At 37.2% G+C, this 26,155-nt stretch overlaps 1 pseudogene; it reads left to right on the top strand.

Moving 5' to 3' along the window:
* Positions 1-19,390, top strand: part of LOC140890018 (probable leucine-rich repeat receptor-like serine/threonine-protein kinase At3g14840) — a 58,169-nt pseudogene extending 38,779 nt beyond the window's left edge.
* The last annotated feature ends 6,765 nt before the right edge of the window (positions 19,391-26,155 follow it).

The following is a 26,155-nucleotide window of genomic DNA, read 5'->3' as shown; positions in this document are numbered from 1 at the left end:
ACTTATAGTTGATGTCATTTTATTCATCTTTTTTTACGCCCTTCCATTATTCAGGTTTATATAAAACTGTGGGGGCAGACTGAAGGAAGACAGTTGTTCCGCCCCCTCAACTTAAAATAAAAAAATTCTTTTGGTAGTTTTTTTTCCCCCTAAAAAATAGATTTATTTGGATAACTATATAATATGAAGTCATTTGCAAAACAGTTTAATGCAAATTTAATCATTCTGTTTTTATTTTCCTTTTAGTTCCACCCTGATTCTATGACAACCTTGAAGGCATTCTCATTGCTCTTTTACCTTCTTATCACACACATAATTCTCTCAGGCTCATTTCTTGAAGGAGAAAGGAGATTTAATGGAACTAGTGGATCCAAGACTATTCAAATTAAAATTCAACAAAAAAGAAGTTATGATAACAATCAATATAGCACTGCATTGTGTGAATGTTGTCGCCTCAGAAAGACCATCCATGTCAGCCGTGGTAAGCATACTCGAGGGAAGAGCTGACATTCAGGAGTTTGTCTTAGACTCGAGTTTCTCGTTTGAGCAGATTGATTCTTATGAAATGTGTTGGAAAACGTATTCAGATCAATTAAGAATTGATACCCGGTGCAGCGGAAGTTTAAAAATTTTATTTTATTATATGGAACGATTCCATATATGGGTATCAAAACTTTTACGATTAAATTTGTTCAAGTAAAAATAAAACACAGTTAAATTTTTACCTCGTCAAGCAAAGGCTTGATCGTGGACTCCAACAGAATTTAATCTGCTCTTCTTGTAAATCCCGAGAACCAATGACAGTCACGATCTAACTCCGGAATTAGGTCCACGAATGAAAAACAGAAACCCTCTGATTGACTGCACTAGAAATCAATCAGAAGTTTTACGTAGAGAATAAACAGATATGATCTGTTAATTCGATTTGTAATTTTTCACAAAAATCACAAGTCGAATTTTCTCCAAAAGGGATAGAGGATTTCGAAAATCCCCTTGAAAATTCTAGAGTGTATTTTCGAAAATTGTAATATACAATGTGTCTAATTTTTGAACCCAACACCTCTATTTATAGATAATTTCTAGTTATAATTGTATCAGGATTCTAACTCCTTAAAGCCCACAATCCATAACTTAAGCCCAACAAGCCAAGCCTGTTGTTATAGAAATTAATATAAAATTCATCGTGACTCCGATTGATAAACTGATTTCACCAATATGCACAGAAACCATTTCTGCATCTTTTAGAGTCAAGATAATTTTTCTGAATCCGAATTCAGTGATTTCCAAAAATGCCCATCCCTATGTCATTTTAGAAAATCCCACTCCCTTTAGTTAAGAAGTCCAACTTCTCTTTCATTAAATTTAACTCTTTAAATTTAACTATCTCTACGGGGTTTTAGTAATCCATTACTTGTGTAACCCTCAATGGTTCAGGAATACAGCTAGCCGTGGGCTCACAACTCCTTGTGACTCGGAACAACAATTTCCGACTTACCCATCGAATCATGGTAAGAGCGCCTAGCAACATCGCCCCATGATTCCCTAGGTATTACTGATAGTGCCTGCAATAACCAGTAGATTTTGGTTAGCGTACAGTACGGTCCCTTCATCCATATATCCCGATCGAATCAACAACCATTGGTATATCGAGAGTCGTTCGAGATTCGATAACTATGCATAACATCTTGGAGATCTATTAGTGACATCGCATGTGTTACTAGGAACACCAAGTAACCTAAAATACATCATGTACTCTGGCCAGAGATTCGTCACATTAATATCTCCTCAGATCGCATAGGATATCCACACTCACAAGTATGTGGTGAATCCTTGACAACAAAGCATCGACTCCTATATGTGTCGTAACTGTACCCAATCCCGACACCTGATGACCCCAATAGAGTCGGTAAACGAGTCAAAGTACAATACTAGAATATAGAGTCTCAATGATGTTTCAAGTAATAAAGACTAATGGTGTACAACCAAAACCGCGGACTTTATCCACTCGATAAGTGATAACCACTTGGAAAGTTCGAATAGGGTAGTTCGATCATTCATCATATGAATATCCATTTGCATGCTTTGAACATCTCTATGTTCCATACCAATGAAACGTGGTACTCGGCATCGCAAATGCTAGTCTCAATCTCGAGCGATCCTTATCCTTATTTGCGGACGGCTCAATTGACTAGGAACAGTTTAGAATATACAGTGACTATAAGATGTGTTTCATGATAGCCATCCCCATGTGCTACCACATCTCACATACACTATAGTATATTCAAGGTCTTTATCAAAACAACAATAGTATATCATAATATAACAATATGAAGAAAGATAAAGTCAATGCCATTATAAAAGTGTAAATTATATTAAACAAAAGATTGTTTTACATAGAGTCATAAAAGCCCTTAGCCACAAGTTGGCTAACCGGGCACCCACTTTTTCAATCTCCCACTTGCCCTAAAGCCAACTAGTCATACTACGTAATCACATTGCTTCGCGATGTTTGTCAAACAATGGTCCTGGCAAGGGCTTAGTAAGCGGATCAGCGATATTGTCTGTAGAGGTCACTCTCTCGACACTGATGTCTCCTCTTTCCACGATCTCCCGGATGATGTGGTATTTCCTCAGTACGTGTTTGGAATTCTGATGAGACCTTGGTTCCTTTGCCTGAGCAACGACACCCGTGTTGTCACAGTACACCGGGACTTGACCAACAGCTTCAGGAATTACACCCAACTCTTGGATGAATTTCCTTATCCAAACCGCCTCTTTAGCAGCAGCTGATGCTGCGATGTATTCTGCCTCAGTGGTGGAATCCGCTGTGGTGTCCTGCTTGGAACTCTTCCAAGAGACAGCACCGCCATTGAGCACGAATACAAATCCAGAGGTTGATTTCGAGTCATCCACGTCACATTGGAAGCTAGAGTCGGTATAGCCTTCCAACTTCAATTCTCTCCCTCCATAAACCATGAATAAATTCTTAGTCCTTCGCAAGAACTTAAGAATATCCTTCATGTAAGAGTGGGTGCCCAGTGAGCCAACTGTGTGGCTATGGGCTTTGTTGACTCTTTGTATAAACAATCTTTTGTTTAATATGATTTACACTTTTATGGCAATGACTTTATATTACTTCATATTGTTATATTGTGATATACTATTGTTGTTTTGATAAAGACCTTGAATATACTATAGTGTATGTAAGATGTGGTAGAACATGGAGATGTCTATCATGAAATACATCTTATAGTCACTGTATATTCTAAAACCGTTCCTAGTCGATTGAGCCGTCCGATAATAAGGATAAGGATCGCTCGAGTTTGAGACTAGCATTTGCGATGCGGAGTACCACGTTTCATTGGTAGGGAACATGGAGATGTTCGAAGCATGCAAATGGATATTCATAGGATGAATAGTCGAACTACCCTATCCGGACTTTCCAAGTGGTTATCACTTATCGAGTGGATAAAGTCCGCGGTTTTGGTTGTACACCATTAGTCCTTACGACTTGAAACATCATGGAGACTCTATATGCTAGTACTGTGCTTTGACTCGTTTACCGACTCTGAGGGGGTCATCAGGTGTCGAGATTGGGTACAGTTACGACACATATAGGAGTCAATGCATTGTTGTCAAGGATTCACCACATACTTGCGAGTGTGGATATCCTATGCGATCTGAGGAGATATTAGTGTGACAAATCTCTGGCCAGAGTACTTGATGTGATTTAAGAAATGGTTTCTTAGTAGCACATGCGATGTCACTAATTTGATCTTCAAGATGTATTGCATAGTTATCGAATCTTGAGCGACTCTCGATATACCAATGGTTGTTGATTCGATCGGGATATATGGATGAAGGGACCGTACTGTACGTTAACCAAAATCTACTGGTTCTTGTAGGCACTATCAGTGATACCTAGGGAATCATGGGGCGATGTTGCTAGGCGCTTTACCATGATTCGTTGGGCAAGTCGGAAAGTGTTGTTCCGAGTCACAAGGAGTTGTGAGCCCACGGCTAGCTGTATCCCTGAACCATTGAGGGTCACACAGTGTAATGGAGTTTTAATCCCCGTTGAGATAGTTAAATTTAAAGAGTTAAATTTAATGAACTAAGGAGTTGGACTTCTTAAATAAGAGTAAGGGAGTAGGATTTCCTAAAATGACATAGGGATGGACATTTTTGGAAACCACTGAATTCGGATTCAGGAAAATTTATTTTGACTTTAAAACGTGCAGAAATGGTTTCTGTGCACATTGGTGAAATCGTTTCATCAATCGGAGTCACGATGAATTTTATATTAATTTCTGAACGAGCGGGCTTTGCTTGTCGGGCCCCAGCTTATGACTAATGGGCCCTAAGGTGTTAGTGGCCTGCATTATAAATAAGTTATTTCAGTACAGAAATTACACACAACAGGTCATTATTTTGAGAGCAATAATTTCGAAAACCCTAGCCCCTATTCTCTCTCAATTCGGCCGATCACCCTCCCACTCTGTCAGAGAAATTCCGGTCTGTGATTTTGAATCGCAGTAAGGAATAACGAATCAAATTCGTGTATTCTCTTCGCAGAAAACTTCTGATAGATTTTCTAGTGCAATCTATCAGAGGGATTAAACCTCTGTTCGTGGACCTGATTGAAGGCGTTCATCGGTTCCAGGGAGAGACAACAAGAGCAGAATTGTTCTGTTGGTGTCCATTAATCTCGTTGCGAGATTTGAGATAAAATTTATTTAATTGTTATTTAAATTTTACACACACGTAATTCAATCGATGAACGGTTGATACCCATACCATGGAAACGGCGCTGCGCAGGGCGGCGCTCGGCGCCGCCCAGGGCAGCGCACGGCGCCGCCCAGGGGCGGCGCCAGGCGCTGCCCTAAGGGGGCAGCCGGGCTGCCCCCGGCCCGCGCCCCGGGTGCGGGCCGGCCCGGGAGTGTCCCGGGCGGCCCGCCGAAAAAATTATATTTTAATTTTTAATATTTAAAATTTTATTTTTGGTCCGGTCAAAAATTGTTTTTGATTGGTTCACGAGATTTCGGATCGAATTGTTCGAGTCCGTAAATTTTAAAATTGATTTTGGATAAATTTGAATTTTTGGAAAATTTTAATATTTTATCCGGAAATTGAATTTTGAAATCAATTATTTTGGTACAATTGATGATAAGATATGATCTTATGATATATTAGATAAAATATGATTTTATTTGTAAAATTGGATTTTATAGATAAAATATGATTTTATTTGATATGGAGATAAAATATGATTTTATATGTGAAATGTGATTTTATATATAAAATATGATTTTATCTTGTTTAAATTTGAATTGCCACAGCATGTTATCCAATAAATTAATTTTGAATTAAATGTTATTGGATAAGGATGATCGATTGCCATGACCAATTTTGTAGGTGTATGTTAGGAATTTACATTTTGTCTTTATTGTTGTTGGTTTTATTAATGGGCCTGGTTTATGGCCCGATATGAATGTCATATGTAATAAAAGTGGGCTTGGTTTATAGCCCGTTCCCACCCCCTAAAAATGTATCCCCTACTTGTCATTGTTATTTAATTGTAAATACATTAGATTTAGTGGGAGATCAAGATTTGAAGATGGTGGGCCCAGCAGACAATGAAGACTGAAGAAATGTAAATTGGAAGCATATGTAATAGGATTGCATTTGCATACTGCATATTACCTAGGATTGGACTAAGACCCGTGATTGGCAACCACGGGTCAATTAGAAATGGAATCGATCATCCTATATAATATGTGATATTATGATTGTATGCATGTTTAGACATAAATTGCGTGAATCCGGCAATGCATGCAATAAATTAAATATGATGAGACAAATATTTTTATAAATAAAATCCCTCATTTTAAATATGATTTAAAATTTATATCAAGATAAATAAAGGAAATTTAAATATTGTTTAAATGTTCCTACCTTCCATCAACGGTCAATGTATGTGATGCTACCCGCGGATACGGTCCGGCTCATATTATTGGGGGGGCCCATCCGTCGGAAAGCTGTACATTGGATCGACAAATGTTGTAAGTTGGGTGGAACTCCCATGGGATCGGCTCATATTATTGGGGGATCCACATGGCGACCGTCCATCACAACTTAATATTGATGGGTCATCTTGACATGTCACTTTAAACGGCGTCATATTATTGGGCCCTTATTGGACATGAGGTAAATACATGGGGGTTGCTTTGGAAGCAATTGGGCTCTACCTTTTGAGAATTATGGTTGGCTGATATTATTCGGGACCATAAGTTTGTCAATTGGACTCCATGTTCTCACTAAGGAAAAAGTTTTCCGTTTTCACTAGAGGGTGGTGAAATCGTTAAAATAGTGGGAGTGAGATTCATAAAATTAAATTCGCCTATTTTATGTCTTAGTAAATTGTTAAACAATCATTGATATATGTCTGTTTTTCCTTTTCAGTATTTCATACAATGAATTCGCGAAATCCTTTATTCTCGATCCTCGAACAAAACAAGCTGACTGGCGCCAACTATACGGAATGGTTCCGGAAGTTGAAGATTGTCTTAACTTCGGAGAAAATGCTCTACGTGTTAGAGAAAGCACCTCCGAAGGAAGCACCAGCTGACATAAGTCCGGAGGAATTGGCCAAACTTGATGCATGGTGCGACCATGACATCAAGACCAAATGCTATATGCAAGCCTCGATGTCTGATGAACTCCAGAGGCGATTTGAGGACACGGTGAATGCTGCTGACATTCACACGCAACTCAAGGAACTTTTTGGGGCTCAGTCGAGGGCTGAAAGGTTCTCTACTGTTAAGGAGTTGATGACGTGCCGCATGCGTGAAGGGACTTCGGTCCGTGATCATGGGGTACGAGTGATTTGGCTCATACAGAAGTTAGCGACCCTTGATTTGGTGTTGGAGCATGAACTCAATGTGGACTTGCTGCTTCTATCTCTTCCTTCTTCATTTGATGGATTCGTGATAAATTTTAATATGAACAAGATAGAGGCCACCCTTGAAGAGATGGTCAATATGCTCGTTACATATGAATCCACACTTAAGAAGGATAAGCCAGCTTTCTTGGTGGGCTCCTCATCTTCTGCTAAGAAGGGGCCAAGTATGAAGGGCAAGAAACGTTCTGCCCCACCCAAGAAAGTGGAACCCGAGAAGAAGCAAAAGACAAAGGCTTCAAACGATGGAAAATCCAAGGATGTTTGCCATTACTGCAAGAAGCCGGGTCATTGGAAGCGCAACTGCAAGGAGTATCTTGAGCAGTTGGGAACTGCAAAGGGTATGTTCTATATCGAAATAAACATGTCACTTAATACAACTTCTTGGGTATTGGATACCGGATGTGGATCTCACATTTGCAATGATTTGCAGGTGATGACAAGAAGTCGCAGGCTTAGAATGGGTGAGACCCAGCTGAGGCTCGGGAATGGTTCCAGAGTTGAAGCTACGGCCATTGGAGATGTTTGTTTGATTTTGCATAATGGTTTTAAATTATTGTTGAGAGATGTTTTATTTGTGCCAGATTTAATTAAAAACATTATTTCTATTTCTATGCTTGATAGAGATGGTTATTCTTGTAATTTTGTGAATGGGATTTGCAGTATTTACAAGAATGAATGTTTAATTGGAAATGGACAACTTGAAAACGATCTATATAATTTAAAACTAAAAGACGTTCCAGTGAATTGTATTGACAAACCGGCGACAACAAACAAAAGGAAAATCGATAGTCAAAACCCGGCAAACCTTTGGCACGCTAGACTAGGTCATATTTCCTCAAGGAGGATGAACAAGCTAGTGGGAGAGGGCATGTTTGATATGTCTGATATTAACTCTCTACCTACTTGTGAATCCTGCCTAAAAGGGAAAATGACTAAATCTCCTTTTAAGGGGAAGCCTGAGCGTAGTCAAAATCTGTTGGATTTGATCCATACAGATGTTTGTGGTCCATTTAGAGTAGGGACTCAACATGGCCACACCTACTTCATTACCTTTACTGATGATTATTCTAGGTATGGGTATTTATATTTAATGAAATATAAGTCTGAAGCATTTGAAAAGTTCAAAGAATTCAAGGCTGAAGTAGAAAACAAGCTAGGTAAAAGTATTAAAGCACTTCGATCGGATCGAGGTGGAGAATACTTGAGTACCGAGTTTTTGGACTATCTGAAAGAGAATGGGATTCTCTCTCAGTGGACTCCTCCTATGACACCACAGCTTAATGGTGTATCGGAGCGTCGTAATCGAACTTTGTTGGACATGGTTCGATCTATGATGAGCTTCACTGAGCTTCCACCTTCGTTTTGGGGCTATGCGCTTGAAACGGCGGTATTGTTGTTGAATAACGTCCACACTAAAGCAGTGGACAAAACACCGTACGAGTTATGGAATGGCAAAGCTCCTAAGTATTCGTACTTGAGGATTTGGGGATGTCCTGCTTACGTGAAGCGGACAGTGGGAGATAAGTTGGATAGTCGATCCAGCTTGTGTTATTTTGTGGGGTATCCGAAGAATTCAATCGGATATTATTTCTATTATCCTGCTGAAACAAAGGTGTTTGTTTCACGGAATGCCACCTTCTTGGAGAAGGAATTCTTATTGGATAAGAAAGGCGAGACGATGGAACTCGAAGAAGTTCGAGAAGAACCCGAAATACAAAATAACGATCCCACACCTCAGGAACCATTGCTGGACACGCCTGCACCTAGAAGATCCGAGAGGACTTCTAGACCTCCAGTTCGATATGGTCTTCTTCTTGAAGAGGGTCAAGATGAACCCGACATTGGATGTGATCCAAGAAGCTTCAAGGAAGCAATTTCTGATGCGGATTCGAATTTATGGCTTGAAGCTATGCAGTCAGAATTGGATTCGATGCATACTAACCAAGTCTGGACTTTAGTGGATCCTCCCGATGGAATTGTTCCAATAGGGTGTAAATGGGTCTACAAAAGAAAGCTTGGGCCTGATGGTAAGGTATTGACCTACAAGGCGCGATTGGTGGCTAAAGGTTATACTCAAAGGCAAGGAGTTGACTATGACGAAACCTTTTCACCAGTTGCAATGTTCAAGTCCATAAGAATCCTAATTGCCATAGCTGCATGGTATGACTATGAGATATGGCAAATGGATGTGAAGACTGCTTTTCTTAATGGAGACATTAAGGAAGAAATCTATATGAAGCAGCCTGAGGGGTACACATCCATGGGAAGCGAGCATAAGGTATGCAAGCTTCAGAGATCAATTTATGGTCTAAAACAAGCATCAAGAAGTTGGAACCAGAAATTTGATGAAACAATTAAAGACTTTGGTTTCATCAAGAACCCGGAGGAACCTTGCGTGTACAAGAAAGTAGTTAAGGATGCGGTGACATTCTTAGTACTTTATGTTGATGACATCCTACTCATTGGGAATGATGTAGGGATGTTGCAGTCAACTAAGATATGGTTATCAGGTAGATTTTCGATGAAGGATTTGGGTGAGGCATCCTACATTCTTGGGATACAGATCTATAGGGATAGATCTAAGAGAATGATAGGACTCACTCAATCAACCTACATCGATACCATATTGAAACGGTTTTCAATGGATGGGTCCAAGAGAGGACATCTACCCATGTGTCATGGAGTTTCTCTATCCAAGTCTATGTGTCCCAAGACTGATGCAGAGATAGAGAATATGACACATGTACCATATGCGTCAGCTATAGGTAGTATCATGTATGGGATGATATCTACCAGACCGGATGTAGCATTTGCTCTGAGTGTCACGAGCAGATATCAGTCTAATCCTGGTCAGATGCATTGGAAAGCCGTGAAGGACATTCTTAAGTACTTGCGAAGGACTAAGAATATGTTCATGGTTTATGGAGGACGAGAACTCAAACTGGAAGGCTATACCGACTCTAGCTTCCAAAGTGATGTGGATGACTCGAAGTCAACCTCTGGATTTGTGTTCATGCTCAATGGCGGTGCTGTCTCTTGGAAGAGTTCCAAGCAGGACACCACAGCGGATTCCACCACTGAGGCTGAATACATTGCAGCATCAGCTGCTGCTAAAGAGGCCGTTTGGATGAGGAATTTCGTCCAAGAGTTGGGCGTCATTCCTGAATTTGTTGGTCCAGTCCCGGTGTACTGCGACAACACGGGTGCCGTTGCTCAAGCAAAAGAACCAAGGTCTCATCAAAGATCCAAACACGTACTGAGGAAATACCACATAATCCGGGAGATTGTGGAAAGAGGAGACATCAGTGTCGAACGAGTGGCCTCTGCAGACAATATCGCTGATCCACTTACTAAGCCTTTGCCAGGACCATTGTTTGACAAACATCGCGAAGCAATGGGTCTACGTAGTATGACTAGTTGGCTATAGGGCAAGTGGGAGATTGTAAGAGTGGGTGCCCAGTGAGCCAACTGTGTGGCTATGGGCTTTGTTGACTCTTTGTATAAACAATCTTTTGTTTAATATGATTTACACTTTTATGGCAATGACTTTATATTACTTCATATTGTTATATTGTGATATACTATTGTTGTTTTGATAAAGACCTTGAATATACTATAGTGTATGTAAGATGTGGTAGAACATGGAGATGTCTATCATGAAATACATCTTATAGTCACTGTATATTCTAAAACCGTTCCTAGTCGATTGAGCCGTCCGATAATAAGGATAAGGATCGCTCGAGTTTGAGACTAGCATTTGCGATGCGGAGTACCACGTTTCATTGGTAGGGAACATGGAGATGTTCGAAGCATGCAAATGGATATTCATAGGATGAATAGTCGAACTACCCTATCCGGACTTTCCAAGTGGTTATCACTTATCGAGTGGATAAAGTCCGCGGTTTTGGTTGTACACCATTAGTCCTTACGACTTGAAACATCATGGAGACTCTATATGCTAGTACTGTGCTTTGACTCGTTTACCGACTCTGAGGGGGTCATCAGGTGTCGAGATTGGGTACAGTTACGACACATATAGGAGTCAATGCATTGTTGTCAAGGATTCACCACATACTTGCGAGTGTGGATATCCTATGCGATCTGAGGAGATATTAGTGTGACAAATCTCTGGCCAGAGTACTTGATGTGATTTAAGAAATGGTTTCTTAGTAGCACATGCGATGTCACTAATTTGATCTTCAAGATGTATTGCATAGTTATCGAATCTTGAGCGACTCTCGATATACCAATGGTTGTTGATTCGATCGGGATATATGGATGAAGGGACCGTACTGTACGTTAACCAAAATCTACTGGTTCTTGTAGGCACTATCAGTGATACCTAGGGAATCATGGGGCGATGTTGCTAGGCGCTTTACCATGATTCGTTGGGCAAGTCGGAAAGTGTTGTTCCGAGTCACAAGGAGTTGTGAGCCCACGGCTAGCTGTATCCCTGAACCATTGAGGGTCACACAGTGTAATGGAGTTTTAATCCCCGTTGAGATAGTTAAATTTAAAGAGTTAAATTTAATGAACTAAGGAGTTGGACTTCTTAAATAAGAGTAAGGGAGTAGGATTTCCTAAAATGACATAGGGATGGACATTTTTGGAAACCACTGAATTCGGATTCAGGAAAATTTATTTTGACTTTAAAACGTGCAGAAATGGTTTCTGTGCACATTGGTGAAATCGTTTCATCAATCGGAGTCACGATGAATTTTATATTAATTTCTGAACGAGCGGGCTTTGCTTGTCGGGCCCCAGCTTATGACTAATGGGCCCTAAGGTGTTAGTGGCCTGCATTATAAATAAGTTATTTCAGTACAGAAATTACACACAACAGGTCATTATTTTGAGAGCAATAATTTCGAAAACCCTAGCCCCTATTCTCTCTCAATTCGGCCGATCACCCTCCCACTCTGTCAGAGAAATTTCGGTCTGTGATTTTGAATCGCAGTAAGGAATAACGAATCAAATTCGTGTATTCTCTTCGCAGAAAACTTCTGATAGATTTTCTAGTGCAATCTATCAGAGGGATTAAACCTCTGTTCGTGGACCTGATTGAAGGCGTTCATCGGTTCCAGGGAGAGACAACAAGAGCAGAATTGTTCTGTTGGTGTCCATTAATCTCGTTGCGAGATTTGAGGTAAAATTTATTTAATTGTTATTTAAATTTTACACACACGTAATTCAATCGATGAACGGTTGATACCCATACCATGGAAACGTTCCATGAAAAAATTTTTAAACTTCCGCTGCACCGGGTATCAATCGTAATTGGTCTGGGAACTCGCCAGTTTTCCAACACTTCACGGCTTTCCAATGCATTTGACCGGGATTGGCTTGGTATCTGCTCGTGACGCTCAGAGCATAGGCCACATCCGGTCTGGTAGATATCATCCCATACATGATACTACCTATGGCTGACGCATATGGCACGTGTGTCATCTTCTCTATCTCTTCGTCAGTCTTGGGACACATAGACTTGGATAGAGAAACTCCATAACACATAGGTAGATGTCCTCTTTTGGACCCATCTATTGAAAACCTTTTCAATATGGTGTCGATATAGGTTAATTGAGTGAGTCCTATCATTCTTTTAGATCTATCTCTATAGATCTGAATTCCTAGAATATAGGATGCCTCACCTAAATCCTTCATCGAGAATCTACCTGATAACCATATCTTTGTTGACTGCAACATCCCTACATCATTCCCCATGAGTAGGATGTCATCAACATAAAGTACTAAGAATGTTACCGCATTCTTAACTACTTTCTTGTACACGCATGGTTCCTCCGGGTTCTTGATAAAACCAAAATCCTTTATCGTTTCATCAAATTTCTGGTTCCAACTTCTTGATGCTTGTTTGAGACCATAAATTGATCTCTGAAGCTTGCATACCTTATGCTCAATTCCCATGGATGTGTATCCCTCAGGCTGCATCATATAGATCTATTCCTTAATGTTTCCATTAAGAAATGCAGTCTTTACATCCATTTGTCATATCTCATAGTCATACCATGCTGCTATGGCAATAAGGATTCTTATGGACTTGAACATTGCGGCTGGTGAAAAGGTTTCATCATAGTCAACTCCTTGTCTTTGAGTATAACCTTTTGCCACCAATCGTGCCTTGTAGGTCAATACATTTCCATCAGGCCCAAGCTTTCTCTTGTAGATCCATTTGCACCCAATTGGAACAATTCCATCGGGAGGATCTACTAAAGACCAAACTTGGTTAGAATGCATCGAGTCTATTTCCGATTGCATAGCTTCAAGCCATAAATTCGAATCCGCATCAGAAATTGCTTCCTTGAAGTTTCTTGGATCACATCCAATGTCGGGTTCACTTTGATCCCCTTCAAGAAGAAGACCATATCTAATAGGAGGCCTAGAAGTCCTCTCGGATCTCCTAGTAATAGGCGTGTCTTGTGATGATTCTTGAGGTGTAGGATCGCTATTTTGTATCTCGGGTTCTTCTCGAATTTCTTCGAGTTCCATCATCTTGCCTTTCTTATCCAATAAGAACTCCTTCTCCAAGAAGGTGACATTCCTTGAAACAAACACTTTTGTTTTAGCAGGATGATAGAAATAATATCCGATTGAATTCTTTGGATACCCTACAAAATAACATAAGGTGGATCGATTATCCAACTTATCTCCCACTGTCTGCTTCACGTAAGCAGGACATCCCCAAATCCTCAAGTACGAATACTTAGGAGTTTTGCCATTCCATAACTCGTATGGTGTTTTATTTACTGCTTTAGTGTGAACGTTGTTTAACAACAATACCGCCGTTTCAAGCGCGTAGCCCTAAAACAAAGGTGGGAGCTCAGTGAAGCTCATCATGGATCGAACCATGTCCAAAAAAGTTCGATTGCGACGCTCCGAAACACCATTAAGCTGAGGTGTCATAGGAGGAGTCCACTGAGAGAGAATCTCATTCTCTTTTAGATAGTCCAAAAACTCGGTACTTAAGTATTCTCCACCTCGATCCGATCGAAGTGCCTTAATACTTTTACCTAGTTTGTTTTCTACTTCAGCCTTGAATTCTTTGAACCTTTCAAATGCTTCAGACTTATATTTCATTAAATATAAATACCCATACCTAGAATGATCATCGGTAAAGGTAATGAAGTAGGTGTTGCCACATTTAGTATCAATCCTAAATGGACCGCAAACATCTGTATGGATCAAATCCAACAGATTTTGACTACGCTCAGGTTTCCCTTTGAAAGGAGATTTAGTCATTTTTCCCTTTAGGCAGGACTCACAAGTAGGTAGAGAGTTAATATCAGACATATCAAACATGCCCTCTCCCACTAGCTTGTTCATCCTCCTTGAGGAAATATGACCTAGCCTAGCATGCCAAAGGTTTTCCGGGTTTTGACTATCGTCCTTCCTTTTAATTGTTGTTACCGGTTTATCAACATAATTAATTGGAACGTCTTTTAATTTTAAGCTATATAGATCGTTTTCAAGTTGTCCATTTCCAATCAAACATTCATTCTTGTAAATATTGCAAATCTCATTCACAAAATTGCAAGAAAAACCATCTCTATCAAGCATAGAAATAGATATAATGTTTTTGACCAAATCCGGAACATATAAAACATCTCTCAAAAATAACTTAAAATTGTTCTGCAAAACTAAATAAATGTCTCCTATAGCTTTGGCTTCGACTCTAGAACCATTCCCGAGCCTTAGCTGGGTCTCACCCATCCTTAGCTTATGGCTTCTTGTCATCACCTGCAAATTATTACAAATGTGAGATCCACATCCGGTATCCAATACCCAAGAAGAAGTATTAAGCGAAACATTTATTTCAATGTAAAACATACCCTTTGCAGTTCGCAACTGTTCGAGGTATTCCTTGCAGTTACGTTTCCAATGACCGGGTTTCTTGCAGTAATGGCAAACGTTTTCATCTTTTATCCCAATTGAAGCATTGGCCTTTCCCTTCTTATTTGGTACAATCTTCTTGGGCGGGGCAGAACGTTTCTTACCCTTTCCACTTGGTACTTTCTTAGAGTTAGAAGAGGAGTCAACCAAGAGTACCGGTTTATCCTTCTTTAGTGTGGCTTCATATGTGACAAGCATATTGACCATCTCTTCAAGGGTGGCCTCTATCTTGTTCATATTGAAGTTCATCACAAAACCGTCAAACGATGAAGGAAGTGATAGAAGCAACAAGTCCGCGCTAAGTTCATGCTCCAAAGTCAAGTCGAGTGTTACCAACTTTTCAATGAGCCCAATCATGTGCACCCCATGCTCACGGACCGAAGTCCCATCTCGCATGCGGCTCGTCATGAGCTCTCTGACGGTGGCATACCTCTCCGACTTTGACTGAGCTCCAAAGAGTTCTTTGAGGTTCTTGTGAATGTCAGCAGCATTCACGGTATCCTCGAATCTCCTTTGAAGCTCATCAGACATCGAAGCCTGCATGTAGCATTTGGCCTTGATATCATGGTCCCACCATAAATCAAGTTTGGTCAACTCTTCCGGACTTGTATTAGCCGGGGCTTCCTTCGGAGGCGGATTCTCTAACACGTAGAAAGATTTTTTCGAAGTAAGAATAATTTTCAACTTACGGAACCATTCCGTATAGTTTGCGCCAGTCAATTTGTTTTGTTCGAGAATTGAAAACAATGGATTGCGAGAAGTCATTGTAATAGTATACTGAAAAGGAAACAGACAATAATCAATGATTGTTTAATTAATTTACTAAGAAATAAAATATGGCGAATTTTAATTTTATGAATTACACTCCCACTATTTTAACGATTTCACTACCCTCTAGTGAAAACGGGAAACTATTTTCCTTAGTGAGAACATGGAGTCCAATTGACAAATAATGATCCCGAATAATATCAGCCAACCATAATTTTCAAAAGGTAGAGCCCAATTACTTCCAAAGTAACCCCCATGTTTTTACCTCATGTCCAATAAGGGCCCAATAATATGACGTCGTTTATTGTGACATGTCAAGATAACCTATCAATATTAAGTTGTGATGAACGGTCGCCATGTGGATCCCCAATAATATGAGCCAATCTCATGGGAGTTCCACCCAACTTACAACATGTGTCGATCCAATGTACAGCTTTTCGACGAACGGGCCCCCCCAATAATATGAGCCGAACCGTATCCGCGGGTAGCATCTCATACATTGATCGTTGATGGAAGGTAGGAATATTTAAACAATATTTAAATTCCCTTTTTATTAATCTTGATATCAATTTTAAATCATATTTAAAATGAGGGATTTTTAATTTTGAAAATTTGTCTCATCATACAATTTATGTATGCTTGCGGGATTCATACAATTTAGTCTAAACATGCATACATCAATAATATCATATATTATTTAAGGATGATCGATCCCATTAACTAATCGACCCGTGGTTGCCAATCACGAGTCTAAGTCCAATCCTAGGTAATATGCAAGTATGCAATGCAATCCTATTACATTGAGCTTCCAATTTACATTTCTTCGGTCTTCATTGTCTGCTGGGCCCACCATTTCTTCAAATCTTTGTCTCCCACTAAGTCTAATAAATTTACAATAAATTTCGATGACAAATATGGGATACATTTTTAGGGGTGGAAACGGGCCATAAACCAGGCCCACTTTTATTACATATGACAATCATATTGGGCTATAAACCAAGCCCATTAATAAACACCAACAACAATAAGACAAATGTAAATCACCTAACATACACCTAAAACATTGGTCATGACAATCGATCATCCTTTATCCATTAATTAATTCAATAATTAAATAATTGGATAAACATGCAAAGACATCATAATTTAAAAGATAAAATCATATTTTATCTTATCCATCCATAAGATCATATCTTATCATGAATTGTACCAAAATAATTAATTTTATAAAATTTAATTTAACGGATAAAATTTATAAATTTTCCAAAAATTCAAATTTATCCAAAAATCAATTTTAAAATTTTCGGACTCGAACAATTCGATCCGATGCCTCGTGAACCAATCAAAAACAATTTTTGATCGGATCAAAAACTAAAATTTCAAAAAATTAAAATTTTAATTAAAAATTAAAAATAATTTTTCCGGGCTGCCCGGGACAATCCCGGGCTGGGCAGCCCGTCGCTGCCCCTTGGGCAGCGATGGACTCGCTGCCCTTGGACAGCGCCCAGCACTGCCCTGGGCAGCGACGTTCGCTGCCCATGGGCAGCGATCCAATCGTTGCCCTTGGGCAGCGACGCTCGCTGCCCCGGGCAGCGACGATCGCTGCCCGATTTGCCCATTAAAATTCAATTTTAAATTTTCGTTTTGTTTCAAAAACCGAGGCTTAAAAATTTTGTACAATCGATTAATTTAATCGTTTGATCTGAGCAACCTGACTCTGATACCACTGTTGGAAAACGTGTTCAGATCAATTAAGAATTGATACCCGGTGCAGCGAAAGTTTAAAAATTTTATTTTATTATATGGAACGATTCCATATATGGGTATCAAAACTTTTATGATTAAATTTGTTCAAGTAAAAATAAAACACAGTTAAATTTTTACCTCGTCAAGCAAAGGCTTGATCGTGGACTCCAACAGAATTTAATCTGCTCTTCTTGTAAATCCCGGGAACCGATGACAGTCACGATCTAACTCCGGAATTAGGTCCACGAATGAAAAACAGAAACCCTTTGATTGACTGCACTAGAAATCAATCAGAAGTTTTACGTAGAGAATAAACAGATATGATCTGTTAATTCGATTTGTAATTTTTCACAAAAATCACAAGTCGAATTTTCTCCAAAAGGGATAGAGGATTTCGAAAATCCCCTTGAAAATTCTAGAGTGTATTTTCGAAAATTGCAATATACAATGTGTCTAATTTTCGAACCCAACACCTCTATTTATAGATAATTTCTAGTTATAATTGTATCAGGACTCTAACTCCTTAAAGCCCACAATCCATAACTTAAGCCCAACAAGCCAAGCCTGTTGTTATAGAAATTAATATAAAATTCATCGTGACTCCGATTGATAAACTGATTTCACCAATGTGCACAGAAACCATTTCTGCATCTTTTAGAGTCAAGATAATTTTTCTGAATCCGAATTCAGTGATTTCTAAAAATGTTCATCCCTATGTCATTTTAGGAAATCCCACTCCCTTTAGTTAAGAAGTCCAACTTCTCTTTCATTAAATTTAACTCTTTAAATTTAACTATCTCTACGGGGTTTTAGTAATCCATTACTTGTGTAACCCTCAATGGTTCAGGAATACAGCTAGCCGTGGGCTCACAACTCCTTGTGACTCGGAACAACAATTTCCGACTTACCCATCGAATCATGGTAAGAGCGCCTAGCAACATCGCCCCATGATTCCCTAGGTATTACTGATAGTGCCTGAAAGAACCAGTAGATTTTTGTTAGCGTACAGTACGGTCCCTTCATCCATATATCCCGATCGAATCAACAACCATTGGTATATCGAGAGTCGTTCGAGATTCGATAACTATGCATAACATCTTGGAGATCTATTAGTGACATCGCATGTGTTACTAGGAACACCAAGTAACCTAAAACACATCATGTACTCTGGCCAGAGATTCGTCACATTAATATCTCCTCAGATCGCATAGGATATCCACACTCGCAAGTATGAGGTGAATCCTTGACAACAAAGCATCGAATCCTATATGTGTCGTAACTGTACCCAATCCCGACACCTGATGACCCCAATAGAGTCGGTAAACGAGTCAAAGTACAGTACTAGAATATAGAGTCTCAATGATGTTTCAAGTAATAAGGACTAATGGTGTACAACCAAAACCGCGGACTTTATCCACTCGATAAGTGATAACTACTTGGAAAGTCCGAATAGGGTAGTTTGATCATTCATCATATGAATATCCATTTGCATGCTTTGAACATCTCTATGTTTCATACCAATGAAACGTGGTACTCGGCATCGCAAATGCTAGTCTCAATCTCGAGCGATCCTTATCCTTATTTGCGGACGGCTCAATTGACTAGGAACAGTTTAGAATATACAGTGACTATAAGATGTGTTTCATGATAGCCATCCCCATGTGCTACCACATCTCACATACACTATAGTATATTCAAGGTCTTTATCAAAACAACAATAGTATATCATAATATAACAATATGAAGAAAGATAAAGTCAATGCCATTATAAAAGTGTAAATTATATTAAACAAAAGATTGTTTTACATAGAGTCATAAAAGCCCTTAGCCACAAGTTGGCTAACCGGGCACCCACTCTTTCAAATGGATGGGGAAGAGCAAGTAATTCTTAACAATGGTGGTCGGGGAAAAAGTGTATCAATGGATGTCCCGTGGACAAGTTCTTCGTCGTCTGCTACCGATTTGTATCCACTCACTTTGGATTCCAGCTACTGGGAGAAAAAATCGTAAGTTTTTCAGGTGTTCTTTTTTGAAGTAAAGTAATCTCAGGCTTTGTTGCAGTAGCAGAACTTTAAACTTTTGAAACTTCGTTGAGCAGTACCTGCATAATATAATGTGAGCGAATTGTTTTTGCTTGAATTCTTTTTTCTTTCGTAATTTGATTTGATAAACAAGTATATAAGTTTTGATTGGTAAACAGATAAATGTCTTTGCTTTGTTGTGTAAACATTGTTGGAAAAAAATGTTGAATGAATTTTTGGAGTAAAATGGCATGAAATGGGCTTGAATGGGCTTGAATTACTTGTCCAAAAGGCTTGCATACTTGTCCAAAAAGCTTGTACCAATTGATGAAAAATTTTGAATTTGGTGAAATAAATTGGAGGGAAAGTTGTCCCACATTGAAACATGTTCAATGTATTGTTCACCTTATATAATCCAACTTTGGATTATGAGATTGGGCCCTTAGGGCACCGGATATTTTTAAAAGGGGCAAGACGCTAATCGATGCAACAAACACGCGCGCGCGGCCGACTCGGCTCAGCGAGGCGAGGTCTTATGATCAATTATTCTTTTGGATAAAATTTGGTTAAAGAAAAAGTAGGGCGCTCGATGGGTTTTTTCTGTCATGGGTTGCATCCTTACGCCATAAAATGTGTTTTTTGGAGTCATATATATATATATATATGTATATATATATGATTGTTATAACGTAGAGGTACGATAGAAAAACATCTGATAACGTATACAGATTTCTGCAAAATCTCTCCCTCACTTTCTCAAAAGAAAAGTTGAAACTTATTTTCGTTTGCTGAAGTTCGTGATATTTGTAGTGCTGTTATATCACGATCGTTAGTCGTTGTATCTTACGGACGATTGCCGCCAACGTTGAGCACTGTTAACGGGCAATTTCATCTTGCGGATAGAAAGATTCTCTCGCCTCGACTTTGTTTATCATTTTTACTGCTGTTATTGTTGTTGACATTCAAGTTCTTCAGAATTCGGAATACATCCTTCTAACAAACATATCTCTATATAGGTAAAAACAAACTAATTGGAGTTTATCGAAGTATTACACGAATGTTGGAATTTTACTTGGTACGCACCCAAAAAAAATGTGAGTTTTATTGTCGTTAAAAACGAAAACGAAAAACCAAACTAACTAACTAATTGCCTTAGAGAAGCTGAAAACAAATTTTAATAGTTGATGACGATAAATGCCATGAATAAATAGAATATGTTTCCGCCTTTTTTTAAAAAACCAATTATTAGTTGAATCGATGAAATAATTTAACTGTATTTATTTCTTGAATTTAGAATTATATTGCAAAGTTGGTTATTTGTATATAATTTTTATTCAGGGGGTCAACATTTTTTTTGTCCAAATTCACGATAGAGTCATTTCACCGACACATTCACATTAAAAATTGGGAAAATTGATTTTTTTAGTCATGGATGTTTGTCACTTTGCGATTTTGGTCCTATATATTTTCATATTTCAGTTTTAGTCCGCTGTCTTTATTTTTTTGGTAATTTTAGTCCTTTTTTATGTGGTACCAATGTAATGCTGATGTGGAGCTGATTTGTATAGTGCCACATAAGAATTTTCGAATAAAAAGAACTGAAATTGCCAAAAAACGAAACATACAAGGTTAAAACTGAAATATGAAAACATAGAGGACCAAAATCGCAAAGTGACAAACATAAATGATCAAAATTGCAGTTTTTCCTTAAAAAAATTTTAACAAAAATTTAAAATTTAACGCGATATTTACAAAAATGAGTTGAATATTTTAAAATATATCCTTTCTTTTTTTGCCTGCTTGGGTAAGCATACAATTATACATGCAAGACTAAAAGCAAATTCATTGCTTTATAGAGGGTAAAACAATTTTTTTTTGAAATAGGGTAAAACAATTTAATAGCTAGTGAAGGTAAATGCCATGAATTATATGCCTCCGTTTGGATGTGTATTATACAAATATTTTTATAAAATTTTTTGAAGTTGTTTTAAAATATTTGTTTAAAAACATTTTTATAAAATATTTTTTTAGACAAATAACAATGGTTTTATAATTAAAACTGTACGAGGATAATTATTTTAGAAAAATAATTTTAAAGTAAAAAATATTATGTTCCCCATTTTTAAAATAAATAAATTGTATTCGTATTAATAAATTTAAAAGATTCACATTTACCTAAATAAAAGTTTAAAATCTGCTGCAATATATGCAATAAGTCGATCCTATTTAACGATTGAATCAAGATGATAAAATAATATTTTTTTCATAATATATGAAGAGAAATCGTCTCAACATGTAATAATTGGGGTAAATATCATTAGTATTCCAATAAAAAAAAACCCCAAAAAATCAACGTATTTATTCGAAATAATTAAAATTTCAAAACTCCGCATTTTTAAAAATCAATTGTAGAACCCCCTTGTGAATATGAAAATGTTTATGATTTTTAAAACATAGAGTTTTAAAGTAACCTCCGCTGATTTCAAAATACAAGATTTCTTCCAAATCCATGGGGTCATTCATCAACGAAAATGTGTTTATACTCCACAACAAAACGATGTAGTGGAGCGTAAACACCAACATTTGCTTGATGTTGCTCGAACTTTAAGATTTCAAAGAAACCTTCCACTGAACTTTTGCGGGGAATGCGTCCTTACTGCTTATTACTTGATCAACAAAATCTCATCACCTATCCTAAATGGCAAAACTCCTCATGAAATGCTGCTAGATACTTCACCTAATTATTCTCACCTTAAGGTTTTTGGATATATCCCTCTATTATGCTCATAATATGTCTCCTCAAAGGCATAAATTTGATTCTCGCTCCAAGCCCAGAATATTCATAATGTAGCTTTTTGGGCAAAAAGGTTATAAAATTTATGACTTCGATACAGGAACAATTTACACCTCCGGGGATGTTTCTTTTTACGAACATTTTTTCCCTATCATAATTATCATGATCATCCACCCTCACATACAGTTTTACCCCAACCAATTCAAGATATTCTTAATGATATTGATGCATTACCCTTTGTTAATTTATCTCCACGTAATTCTAGCACAAAGATTTCCAACTCCCAAAGACATTCGGCTCGCTGCAGACGTCTACCAAGATACTTGAACGACTACATATGTAATAGAACCACCACAACACATGACCCACCTCCAACAACCTCGTCTGGTATAGGTACACATCATCCTATGACAAAATTTCTTTCCTATAGTCATTTATCTCATTAGAAATCTCTTGACTCGAATGTTGAACCCTCCATTTTTTCTCAAGTTGTTAAAGCCTTAGAATGGCGAGAAGCTATGGCTGCTGAAATAAAGGATCTTGAGTGTAATAATACTTGGACTATCACTAGCTTACCACCTGACAAAAAGCTCTATAAAATCAAGTACCGTTCTGATGGAACTGTTGAGTTCTATAAAGCACATTTAGCTGCCAAGAGATTCACACAAATCGAAGGAATTGATTACAATGAGACATTTGCCCTTGTTACTAATTAAGATGGTAATTGTCCGATGTTTTTTTGTCATTGTTGCTCTCAAAGGGAGGACTTTGCATCAACTAGATGTCAATAATGTCTTCCTTCATGGAGATCTTACCGAAGAGGTTTATATGAAAATGCCACCAAGTTATTCTCGCCAAATGGATGACAAAAACTATATGTGTCGGCTAAACAAATCCATATATGAGCTGAAGCAAGCAAGTCGTAATTGGTTTGCTAAACTTAGACATTTATTGATATATATGTGAAGACTATACTCAATCAAAGATATAATGCACCCTCTTCTCTAAACGAAGCACAATTAGCTCAACTTTTGTCTTGATATATGTTGATGACATACTCGTGGGAGGTGATAACACTACAGAAATTCAAGTTTTGAAAGAAATACTTCATAATAAATTCAGTATTAAAAATATCGGTTCACCAAAATATTTCTTTGGCATTGAGGTGGCTAGTTAAACCTAGAAAATTTTTCTTTATCAAAGGAAATGTTGCCTTGGTATTTTGCATAATATGAGAATGTTGGGATGTCGTACTTCCAAAACACCAATGGAGCAGAATTTCAAGTTTAGTGCCGAAGAAAAAGAACATTAATTCGTCCATTTATCATTGTCTCGTAGGCCGGTTGATTTATTTGACTATCAGATGACCGGATATTCTTTTTGCTGTGAACATACTCAACTAATTTATGCAAACACCACAACAACTACATTTTGAAGCATCTTTGCGCGTTTTGCGATATTTGAAGAGTAGTCCACTAGTCCTTGGCAAACGAATTTTATTAAAAAATTCAAGTCCACTGTGACTTGCCTATGCCAACTCGGATTGAGCAGACTGTTCTGATACTCGTCGTTTTACAAGCGGTTTTTGTACTTTCCTTGGCTCTAGTCCTATTACTTGGAGAACCAAGAAACAAAGTATGGTTTCTCATCCCTCCGCTGAAGCGGAGTACAGATCAATGGCTCAACCTACTTGTGAACTTCAGTGGTTGATATCTTACTCGCAGATTTTGGACTCAACGTTGATACGCCAACGATCTTATATTGTGACAATCAAGTAGCGCTTCACATTGCCTCAAATCATTTTTTTCATGAGCGGACGAAACACATCGAGAAAGATTGTATTTTTATACGTGAGAAAATTCAACAAAGTCTGATTCAAACATTGCTTGTTTCAACCACACAAAAATTGCAGATGTTTTCACCAAACCCTTGGCTCATGAGCAATCGTCTCCTTGGCAAGTTGAGCATGTTTGACATTCACGCTCCAACTTAAGGGGGAGCACTATGAAAACATAATTTCTGGATTAATTTACTGAATTTCTCACTAAACAGAAGAGATTCTCGGATTCAATCTTTCCTATTCTTCTCATTAAGTTTTGTTTCTTTCAATGTAAAGCTACATATGCACCTTGTATATATTTACCCAAGATCATTCTGAATAAGATTTAACCCATTTTTCTGAAATATTGATTTCTTTTATCAGTACCTTTAGATAGTATTATTATAATCGATATCCAATGGTGTATATCTCTAGCACAATTGAGTTCATACTGACATAGGTGTAATACTCTTAGGCATTCACTTGGTGTAGATAATAAATCATTGATTGATCAATCATCTTTATTTTGTTCAATACTTGACTCAAATTCTATAGAATATTGACATAGTCACACACGATGTGTGCGTATAAAATAATATAATATATTTATCGTTATATGTTATATATAAGTAATATATTTTTATTTTTCATTAATTAGTTTAATTATGCTTGTTTTACTTCTAAATTAATATATAAATAAATTTAAAATTTATTTATCTTTTTTATAATTTTTATTTGATTTATGAAATATACAACTCAACTAATATATATAACTAGTAATTGTAGCACATAATTTTTATGTGCTTGATAATTCAATTATTTGAAATATATATATATATATATATAAAGTTTTAAAGAGAAAACATATGTGATTTTTTAAAAAAGTAGATAGAAATTGTAAAAATTTATTTGGATAATTTAAAAAATTTATAAATGATGAAATTTAAGAAAAAAAAAGATAAAGAGAAAAGACAATAAGGATGTCATTGAAAAATTGGGATCACTCAGCACTTGCTCATTTGAGATATAACTTAAAAAAGATGTGTGTGTTAAATATATATAAGGGGTAAAATGAGAAGAAATTTTGGTGTTATTTAACACACAAAAACGGTTAATAATAGAGGTGAAATTATTCTATAATAGTATAGATAATACAAATATAGATTAGTGTCATGCACAATTATTTTATTCAAGAACTCCATCAATATATATATCACTTATTTAGATTGAATTTCATTTTTTCAATCCGTCTCAAATATATAGTTTGGTTTTCATATGAAGTATTATTTTCTCTACTCTTTTACAAATGTATCATTATTAAATTAATATTATCAATTACTTATACAATTATTTGTCCTATTAAAATCTTCATTAAACAAGAACATAATTATGGAGAATTATTTTTACTTAATCAAACATTTTCTCCAATTTGTGTGAAAATATACACATGATTAAATAAAAAATATATTAATTTTTTTTTCTGTGTATATCATGCATCATCGTATCTACAAACCAAACGATGTAGTTTTGAATCGTGTTCGAAGACACGCTAGTTTTGTAAGGAATAATTGTAGTCTATTTTAAATTCGTGTAGAGTTCGTGTTGTGTACGATATTGACAACACCTAGAATGAAAATAATATTGATAGGAATAACTACTATAAGTCTATATCAAGATATTAACAAATCTAGATAAATATTTAATGTCGAGAATTATTATTGAAATATTAAACTTAAAAAAGATCAAATTCTAAAAAAACACAACTCTAATTTAAGCAGGCAAAACTTAGGAAAAGATCGATAAAAGATTAATATTTCTTTCAGGTTTGAACGCAACCGTCATGAGTCATGACACAAAAGTAGCACGATGTAATAATTGTACAATCATAGAGAGATCGCCTTTTTATTGTGAATTGAACATTGACGTTAGAATGGATATGGCGGCGATCGAGATAGGTAAAAGCTAAGTCAAATAGCTAACTTGTTTTAACATGGATATATATATATATATTTTCTTTGTTCTTATTTAAAGAAAGATAATAGTAGGCCCACACTATAATCTCATTATTCTCATGATTAAATAGTGCATATTGGGAATTATGCCTTAATTTAGAAGGATTCATAAATTATTCATTTGACTTG

Source organism: Henckelia pumila, chromosome 3, assembly GCF_033568475.1.
Source record: "Henckelia pumila isolate YLH828 chromosome 3, ASM3356847v2, whole genome shotgun sequence".
Taxonomy (NCBI): Eukaryota; Viridiplantae; Streptophyta; class Magnoliopsida; order Lamiales; family Gesneriaceae; genus Henckelia; species Henckelia pumila.
Note: the sequence above shows the minus strand (reverse complement) of the source record. Positions and strands in the feature narration are given on the sequence as shown.